The sequence below is a fragment of the Nicotiana tomentosiformis genome, chromosome 9, assembly GCF_000390325.3.
Source record: "Nicotiana tomentosiformis chromosome 9, ASM39032v3, whole genome shotgun sequence".
Taxonomy (NCBI): Eukaryota; Viridiplantae; Streptophyta; class Magnoliopsida; order Solanales; family Solanaceae; genus Nicotiana; species Nicotiana tomentosiformis.
The window spans coordinates 95,204,647-95,215,393 of NC_090820.1; the positions used below are offsets into that span (position 1 = coordinate 95,204,647).

Here is a 10,747-nt window from a genome sequence, read left to right on the forward strand (position 1 = left end):
AACATCCACATTCTATTAGATAATTGCACAAAGCATGAGATACAGTCGTTCGTGGATTGCTATGCTAGGTACCACCAGATTCTAATGGATGAGGGTGATGCAGAAAAGACTGCTTTCACCACTCCGTTGGGTACCTATTATCACAGGGTCATGCCATTCAGTTTAAAGAATGCAGGGGCAACTTACATGAAGGCCATGACCACCATTTTTCACGACATGATGCACAAAGAGATTGAAGTATATGTCGATGATGTCATCATAAAATCAAAGACACAGGCTGATCACGTGAATGATTTGAAAAAGTACTTCGAACGGCTTCAAAGGTATGACCTTAAGCTCAATCCAACCAAATGTGCATTTGGGGTTCCATTTGGGAAACTCCTCGATTTTATAGTCAGCCAGAGAGGCATCGAATTGGATCCATCTAAGATAAAGTCCATTCGAGATCTGCCACCCCCGAAGAACAAAAAAGAAGTCATGAGTTTGCTCGAGAGGTTGAACTACATCAGTAGGTTCATTGCTCAGCTCACAACCACATGCGAGCCCATCTTTAAGTTGCTCAAAAAGGATGCTGCTATCAAGTGGACGGACGATTGCCAAAATGCTTTTGACAGGATCAAAGATTCTCTGTCAAAACCCCTATACTGGTCCCACCTGAACCTGGTAGGACTTTGTTTTTATATCTATCGATGATAGATAATTCCTTTGGATGCGTTTAAAGGCAACATGATGTAACAGGCAAAAAGGAACAGGCAATCTATTATTTGAGCAAGAAGTTCACCAATTATGAGGTTAAGTACACCCTTTTAGAAAGGACATGTTGTGCCTTGACTTGGGTTGCTCAAAAGTTGAGACATTATCTTTTTGCCTACACTACTTACCTCATATCCAGAATGGATCCTCTGAAGTACATCTTCCAAAAGCCAATGCCCACTGGCAGGCTCGTAAAATGGCAAATCATGCTCACAGAGTTCGATATCGTCTATGTCACTCGCACCGCGATGAAAGCACAGGCTTTGGCTGATCATTTGGCAGAGAATCCAGTTGATGATGAGTACAAGCCACTTACCACATACTTCCCAGACGAAGAGGTCAACTCAATAGAGGAAGTAGTTCCAGACGACAACCCTGTATGGAAAATGTATTTTGATGGAGCTGTCAATATCAAAGGAGTTGGGATCGGGGCAATCCTCATCTCACCTATTGGACAGTATTACCCTACAACGGCCCGACTTCGGTTCTTCTGTACCAATAATACGGCGAAAAATGAAGCCTGTATCATGGGTTTGAAAATGGCCCTCGATCTGGATGTGCATGACCTATTGGTTATGGGAGATTCTGACTTGCTTATCCGGCAAACCCAAGGTGAATGGGAGACTCGAGACATCAAGCTTATTCCATACAGACAATGTGTGCAAGACTTGAGCAACAGATTCAAATCCATCGAGTTCAGGTACATTCCCAGGTTTCACAATGAGCTAGCCGATGCTTTGGCTACTTTAGCCTCGATGCTCCCTTATTCGGGCAACACTCATATCGATCCACTAAAAATCCAAGTTCGAAATCAACACGGTTACTGCAATACGATTGAGACAGAACCAGATGGTGAACCATGGTATCATGACATAAAACGATTCCTGAAAATAAGAGAATACCCAGATCATGCCAAGGGAGATCAAAAAAGAACTATAAGGCGGATCGCCAGCGGTTTCTTCCTGAATGGGGAAATTTTGTACAAAAGGACCCCAGATTTGAACTTGTTGAGATACGTAGATGCCACAGAAGCTGAGTGGATCATGAGTGAAGTGCATTCGGGGGTATGCGAACCTCACATGAATGAATATGTTTTGGCGAAGAAGATTCTGCGGGCAGGGTATTATTGGCTTACAATGGAGCGAGATTGCTTTAGTTTTGTTCGCAAGTGTCACCAATGCCATATTCATGGTGACCTGATTCACTCGCCACCTTCGGAGTTGCATCCCATGTCCTCTCCTTGGCCTTTCGTTGCTTGGGAATGGATGTTATTGGGCCAATTGAGCGAAAGGCTTCAAATGGGCATAGATTCATTTTGGTTGCAATTAATTACCTCACCAAGTGGGTGGAGGCCGTCACTTTCAAAGCAGTGGTAGACTTTGTTCATTCCAACATCATCTACCGCTTTGGTATCCCAAATACCATTATCACTGACAATGCAGCCAATCTCAATAGTCATTTGATGAAGGAGGTATGCAAGCAATTTAAAATTATGCATCACCATTCTACCCCTTACCGGCCAAAGGCCAATGGAGCCGTTGAAGCGGCGAACAAGAACATCAAGAAGATTCTTAGGAAAATGATCAAAGGTTCCAGACAATGGCATAAAAAGTTCCCTTTTGCTCTTTTGGGATACCGCACGACTGCTCGCACATCTGTTGGTGCAACTCCTTATCTATTGGTATATGGGACAGAAGCTATAATACAGGTTGAAGTCGAAATTCCCTCTCTTCGGATCATTGTGGAGTCGGAGATTGAAGATACATAATGGGTAAAGACCCGATTAGAATAACTAATGCTGATTGATGAAAAACCGCTAGCAGCAGTGTGCTTTGGCCAGTTATACCAGCAAAGAATAGCACGCGCGTACAACAAGAAAGTGCATCCAAGGCACTTCGAGGTAGGCCAACTCGTTCTGAAATACGTTCTTCCACACCAAGTAGAAGCTAAAGGAAAGTTCGCTCCAAACTGGAAAGGACCCTACATCATCAAGAAAGTGTTACCAAAATGGGCCTTGCACTTGGTAGATGAAGAAGGATGGGTACCAGACATGACTATTAATGCAAATGCAGTCAAAAGATATTATGTCTGATATATACCCACTGTGGAACTTTCACGCATGATTTTCTTAGATTGAGATGACGAAGGCTACCATTGCTCGCTATTCCAAGAAAGTGTCACCCTTTTTGTTACCCCTTTTAAGCTGTATTTTTCTTCTTCCTTGTTTTTCAATTTTTGGAACCTGTGTACTTCCCAAAAAAAAAGTCAAACAATAAATTTTCTGAGTCATTGAACTACGTCCGACCTAATTCCGTAAGGATACGTAGACAGCCTTACCCTAGGTTCGGTCCCATCGCAACAAAAATCCATATTACCAATACTCCAAAACTGGGGCAGAAGTTTGTTTTTATCTTACGGTTTTTCTTGTAGAAACAGTTCCAAAAGTTGTAATTCAGTTCAAGGTTCTTTTCGCCTTTTCCTGTTAAGAACTTCTGATCAATCTTTGAGAATACTTGAAGTCCCCATGTCAGGGGCATTGGCCAACCTTCAGTGTGTCGTATCTTAGTAAAAACAAAAAGTAAAGAAGAAATGAGAGAGTCTTATCAATGAAAACTCGTATGGGCACTGTTAGGCGACATTAAGAAAAGAAATGCGAGAGTCTTATTGGTGAAAACCATATGGGCACCATAAGGCGACAATGATTAGAGAAATGAGAGAGGTCAGTTAGAAAAATCCCGCAAAGGGCGCTACTAGCCGAATGAGGGTCTTCGATGCTCCGGCATGAGCACAACTAAGACGGTTTCAAGATGAACATTTGTAACGTATTTTGAGAATTAGACAGCTCAAACAGATCAGGCGTCCAGTCAAAAATGCATGTCATTATTCATTGAAGTCGGCACATATCTCCAGATAAGTCTCCTTATTTCTCTCCCCGAAAGGGACACCTTTTATTTAGACACAATTCCTTTTTCACTTCTAATTGCTCTTCTATTCTTTTCCATAATTTTTCTTAGATTCCCTTTCGGTCTAATCTTGCATCAAAAGTAAAGCAAAAACTGGATTTAAAACTGGCTACAGTTTCCCCGTAATATCGAGCATAATTTGGACCAAATACGGCATTGACGGAAGCAGGAATCCATCTGTGATCTCTTTTGATAAGGCGGACAAAGTGTCTCAAAGAAACTGAAAAGGTCGCCTAAGCAAGACTTGCTTCATGGGAAAAGTTGATAAGCACTACAGACAGAAATTTGTTCTGGGTGCAAGACAACTAAATTTGATTTTGAATGAAAATTGCCTTGCCTTAGGGACAAGGATTAGCGGTACCATGGACATCCGGGTATGAAATAGCCAGGGGAAACGTAAGAAAGACAATGTCTCTAGAAAGCGATACAGAGTATCCGGGAACCTCGGTACCACACTGACAAAATCAGTTCTTCGACAGCGGAGGGGTGAATTCAAACTACTCAGGGCATCAAGGCCACAAACTGACCACCACTTTAAAAACTCACAAATTTTTCTTTGTTTGAAGCAGGATCAAAGTAGTGCAGAATGGCGATTCTCAAAGGGCGAATGTCACCGAAGGTAAGTTTCCTCAAAATCGTCACTTTCCTTTATTTGCAGTGTGCATCATTACTGTCCATACCTCCCATTTTTGTAGCTTAAACTAGGTAGAACATTTTCGCCTAGGGGGATCCAGCACACAGTTCCGGGTAAAAGTACTCTTCGCTCAGGATGTTTTACGTAGTTTAACACAGGTAGAACCTTTTCGCCTAGGGGGATCTAACTCATAGTTTCCGGGTAGAAGTACTCTTCGCTCAGGCTATTTTTTGTAGCTTAACCCAAGTAGAACCTTTTCGCCTAGGGGGATTCATCTCATAGTTCCGGGTAGAAGTACTTTTCGCTCAGATGTTTTACAGTAGCTTAACCCAGGTAGAACCTTTTTTGCCTAGGGGGATCCAGCTTATATTTTCGGATAGAAGTACTCTTCGCCCATGTTTGTTTTTCATAGCTTAACTCAGGTAGAACATTTTCGCCTAGGGAGATCTAACTCATAGTTTCCGGGTAGAAGTACTCTTCGCTCAGGCTATTTTTCGTAGCTTAACCCAGGTAGAACCTTTTTGCCTAGGGGGATTCAGCTCATAGTTTTGGGTAGAAGTACTCTTCGCTCAGGCTGTTATACGTAGTTTAACCCAGGTAGAATCATTTCTCCTAAGGGGTTCCAGCTCATATTTTCGAGTAGAAGTACTCTTCGCCCATGTTTGATTTTCGTAGTTTAACCTAGGTAGAACATTTTCGCCCAGGGGATTCAGCATCCTTTCAGTAATACAAGGTGCCAGCCCCTGGTTACACTCCTTTATGTAATACAGGGTACCAATCCCAGGTTATGCTCCTTTCAGTAATACAGGGTGCCAACCCTTGGTTACACTCCTTTCAGTAATACAGGGTAGCAACCCCTGGTTACACACCTTTCAGTAATACAGGGTGCCAACCCCTAGTTATACTCCTTTATATAATACAGGGTACCAACCCCTGGCTACACTCCTTTCGGTAATACAGGGTACCAACCCCTGGTTACATTCATTCTCAGTAATACAGGGTGCCAACCCCTGGTTACACTTCTTTCAGTAATACAGGGTGCCAACCCCTGGTTACATTCCTTCCCAATAATACAGGGTGCCAACCCCTGGTTACACTTCTTTCAGTAATACAGGGTGCCAGCCTCTGTTACACTCATTTCAGTAATACAGGGTACCAACCCCTGGTTATACTCCTTTCAGTAATACAGGGTGCCAACCCCTGGTTACACTACTTTATGTAATAGAGGGTACCAACCCCTGGTTACACTCCTTTCGGTAATACAGGGTACCAGCCCCTGGTTACATTCCTTTAGGTAATACAGGGTACCAACCCTTGGTTACACTCATTTCGATAATATAGGGTACCAACCACTGGTTACATTTTCTTTCGATAATACAGGGTACCAGCCCTTGGTTACATTCCCTTTTCAGTAATACAGGGTACCATCCTCTAATTCCATTTCCCCTTGTAACATAAGTTACTTCCCCTCGTGGTTGCATATCCCCACATAGTTAGTTTATACTACTCCCGTTGTCTTCATTTCAACAAATTAGATACTTTATAGCTTTCTCTAACTCACAAAATTTTTCTAGCGCCAAATTGGGGCAGAAAAAATTTGTTCGTTTTGTTCGTCTTTGATGGCTTTGCAGGCCCCGCCGCATAGCACAAGTGACGATTAAAGCTTGCAGTTTCAGCTTTTTCATCAGAATAAAGAAGTTTTTCGGTCACAAGATAGTTGGAGTTAGCTTGGATAATGTGTCAGCAGCCCAGTTTCTCGAGTTTCATTTTCTCGAATTCTTATCCAGAAAGCAAGCAATCGAGAATGAGCCATGATCGTTTCCTCAAAGAGCATCAAGATCCAATCTAAGGTCAACACAAGCGAGCAGGTCAAGAATCAAGATTTGACTCCACAAGACACATAGATTAGGAATTTTGTAACTCTTAGTTTGCAGACATATGTAGTTCTTTCTCTTTTCATTTTGATGTAAGCAGCACGTAACAGTAACAGCAACAACAACAGTAACATCAGTCTTAAATCTAGTGTCTGGTAGTCCCAGCTACCAAATTTTCCCAGAACTACACTGACCTGATTCCTCTAAACAAGGATATATAGGCAACCTCGGAAGCAGGGTTTGGTCACAATTTTAAAAAAAATGCTTTCATTGGAGTGATATGTGAGCAAAAATTAGCCATGGCATTCACTTTTCTTTGCACGAAAACTCTTCATCTTCTCGAGCAAAGAGGGGCAGCTGTGAATACTTAGTTTTTGTACTGTTTTAACACCTCCTAAAGTCATTAGTGTTTTGTTGCTTTAATTATATTTCCCAATTTTTGTGTCTTTGATTGCATATTTCCTATCATAAAAATACCAAAAAATAGTTCTTTCTTTATTTGTGCATTTTAGGAATTAACTAACTATTCAATTGATGAATTAATCTAGTTAATTGATTATTTGAATAAGTTACTTAATTAATTTATTTGTTTGTATAAATTTACTTTAATAAGTAGGATTAAGAAAGAAATTGGGTCAAATTTGAAAGAGAAAGTGGCCAAAAGTGCAAGATAACGGGCTGCCCTTGAAAGGGTCTGAAACGACGTAGTTTTGCCTCAAAACTACGTCATTTCATTAAGTGACCTAAGATCAAATCTCACCCATTGATCACCTCTTGATCTAATGGTCCATATTTGATCTCTCAAGAGGTATTTAAAGCCTCAAAAATCTGAAAACATTCCCTCATTTCCCCCATAACTCTTTCTCTCTTCTCTCTTCTCTCTCTCTCTTCTCTCTCTTCTCTCCGCCGCCGCCGGAAATCACCCACCGGCGGCGGACCACCTCCAAACACCTCTAAATTAATACCATGTAATCTCCACAACCTCCTCTTCCCATATCTCTAAACCAATTCCTTCAAAAATCCCTCAAACTCCTTGAATTTTAGATCTAGGAAACTTTAGCCGCTACTTTTTGGTCCAAATTCTTGAAGTTCCGGCCAACACCACCCTACAACACATACATGAATGGATAGAGCTCCACGAGACCTATCTTTTCCTACCCATTTCACCCCCAAAATCCCCGTCATCGCCGACCCGCTCCTCACCGCCACCACGACTCCACTGCCTCACCACCGCCAAAATGCCCCGAACCCCCATCTTAGCTATTTTCTACTCAAAGACACTCATTTCTTTTGGCGAGAAGCTGGAACGCATTTCGTTTTAGCATCTACCCGAAAGAAACGTGCTTTTCGGAGTCGGGTAGTCGCCTTTTAGCATCTCCGACGTCTTCTCGTGGCTCGAACAGCTTCAAGCATACTTGTTAGGTATAACCGTCATCTCTTTAATTAATTTCTGATTTTTTATATTAGTAGATTAGTTTCTGATTTTTGATTTTTTCTGTTTTGGTTGTTTCTTGTTAATTAGAGTTTCAAGTTAGGTTTATTTAATTAGTTATCTCTATTTAGTTTAGTGGTTTGTTAGATTTGTTATTGATTTAAACATGATCAAATAAAGTCCCTTTTTCAGGCTGTCCTTTTACCTTTGGGACAGATCTTGAACAGTGTTTAGCACACAAAGTTAATCTTTTGGATAGATTTTTGGTGAACCAAAATCTGTCCCAAGAAAGGGACTTTATTTGCCTATTTAAGGAGGCTTACTCACTGAAAAGGAACACACACTCTATTATACACTCTGATCTTACACTTAGACATCTCTCACTCTAAGAAAAATACACAACGAAGAGAGTGAAAAGTTCAGTTGAACATATCTAATATAAGCTGAAAATTGAGTGGTTTGAAGAGATATTCTGGAGAGCAAAAACTTTTCATATCAAATACTAGAATCCTTGAAGTTCTGGTTTCTGGTTTTCCTCAAAAGTACTGAATTTTGGGTCATCTTTCTGGATATTTTCTGGGGTCTGTTCTCTGCTGTTTTGTTGCTGAAAGGAGCTGTGTTCAAGTAGTTTTTACTGGTATCGAAGCCCTTTCTGTTTTGTCTTGATTTTGCTGCCGGTAAGGTACTCTCTCTTACCTTTGCGATGTAGATTTGAATGCAACAAATGACGAGATAATATCATGAGCTCGCTCCAGTTTATTTTAAATTTATTTGCTATTGGTTTTACTCGAAAGGTGCATACTATTTCGGTTCTGAATATCTGTTAAATTTGTCAGTTCTCAATAACATGCACTTGAGCCCCATATTAGTCAATATTGAGTTACTTAACTGTTATGAGATAAGATTTTACTTCAAAAGTTTAGAAAAAAGTACTTAATATTTGAGTTGAAAATTTGTGCATGGTGGAGTTAATGTTTGATTGAAAACCTGTGCATGGTGGAGTTACGCTTTTAGGAGCATTTTATTGGTCCTTTTTGGCCCAAGCTTCGTTCTCTTTTCTGACTTTGAGCTTTGGTTAGCTTGCTTATAATTTCTTTTTTAGATTTTAGTTTGTCTTAATCAAATTTCTTGTTTTGATAAGTTCAAAGTTTAAGGTATATTATTATGTTGAAAGATCATGATTAGACATATAAAATTTATTGGGTCTAATCCATATAAAAATTGGATTAAATTCAATTGGGTTAAATAATTAATTTGAGCTTTACATGTTAAATTTGTCCATTTTATTATTTTCGAGCCCAAGGTTCATTTCATCTTAAGGCCCAGATTCATGCCATGTGTCAAGTGACATGGTTTATTTAGTCAAACTGTATGCCAAAAAGATGACACCACGTGTTAAATGATGTGGCAATCTAAGTCAAAAAGCAAGAACCAACCACATGTCATCAAGTGGCTTAAAATGGCATGGGCCAATCAGAATCAAGCAAGAGAGTTCATATGTAGCTGGACTGTCCATCCTCTACAACTATAAATAGAGGGGTTGCATAACTCTCAAGACATTCAGAGTTGGAGAAGAACACTTCGCAATTGGTGAAGGCATCCACAAACAGAGAGATCAGTCATCAAGTGCATAGTTCTTCAACAAAGGAGTGATCAACGGAGTTCTTCCCGGAGATCAACCCGTAACAACAAAGTGCTGCTCAACGTTCTTGGCGATTAAATATATCACAAGGAGGTCTGCATCGCCCTACATTCGAGAAAGACGCTTCTCAAGCCCTCGAATCATTTTAGAGAGGAGAATCAAGGGATACATAGAATTGTACTCACAAATATTTATCAATAAAATCTCTTTTTCTTCATATTATTTTTGTTGCAATTTATTTTCCGGACTACGAAAATTTGTTGCGAACAATTAGCTATCTCATTATTTTAGTATAAAATTTATTTCAGGATTAACTAATACTTATAATCAAACATGGGATAAATATAATCCTGAATTATATCCTGAAATTATTATCGTTATCCCATATACCAAACGAAGTCTTAAGGCATCGTCGAGTTATGGGGATTACCAAAAGCAATACCAGTACAAATCAAGATAAAATTTATATTTGATTGTGGGTATATATTATTTCAAATCAAGATAAAATTTATAGCAAAAGCTTGGGATTAACTATCCTATATAGGAGTTGTTGATTGAACCAAACCACTCCTGGAGGAATATAATTAAGATATATATACAGACTACAATAGTTGACAAATTTCTTAGCACATATATATAAGTGAATCTCTTGTATATTTAAATGTAATAATTGCATAGTCATATTCTTCAACCACTCTATTTGCCTTATTTTGAAATTCTTCCTCAATGATTGGCGTATTTAATTTAATTACAATTTCTTTTTCAGGCATCCATAGTCAAACACAAACAATCGTTAAGTATTCAAGCATGCATGCCTACGTGGATAAAATTTATGCAATTCACTAACCATTTTTTGGACAAATTGACTTGCCAATAATGCAGCAATGCCCCTCCCCCCTAATTTTATTTTATTTTTCTTCTTTAGTTTGATACTACAAAAAACAATAATTACACCGCAGTTACAAACAAATTTGAAGTGGCTATAGGTTATATGAATCCTTAATGTTATCATTCTTGTGAAAATTTGTCTCGGTTCAATTTTGTATTGCAAAACAAATTATAGGTATAAAAAGTAGTAAAAGATTATTTTCGCATTTTCTACAGGCATAATCAGCACTTCTTTAGCTTGGTACTTTTGCTATATAATTTGATAAATTATTCGTTCGTAACTAAGCAGATAAAGTACATTATATATATGGGCGTATCCAAGGTATGGGGTGTGGATTCACGAGAAAATGCACGTCTAGGTTGAAGGTTCAATTCCTATGCCTATCTTGTGTTTTAATTAAGTACTCTCTTTTTTGTCTTTCTTTTTATATTTGGTTTATTGTTTCAAAATCCTCAAGTTTGACACATTGAAATCTCTATTCTTTTTATTTAATTTTAAAACTTTATAATTGAACCAAATGTTTATATTAAATCTAGTAGTAATGGAAGATGTAGCATATA

General features: G+C 39.2%; 1 long non-coding RNA gene across 1 annotated transcript; it reads left to right on the forward strand.

Moving 5' to 3' along the window:
- The first annotated feature begins 7,083 nt into the window (after nucleotides 1-7,083).
- On the forward strand, nucleotides 7,084-9,520 carry LOC104087275 (uncharacterized). The gene is made up of 2 exons (XR_011411030.1): nucleotides 7,084-7,646; nucleotides 8,268-9,520. It is a non-coding gene; the product is annotated as an uncharacterized lncRNA (long non-coding RNA).
- Nucleotides 9,521-10,747: the final 1,227 nt, after the last annotated feature.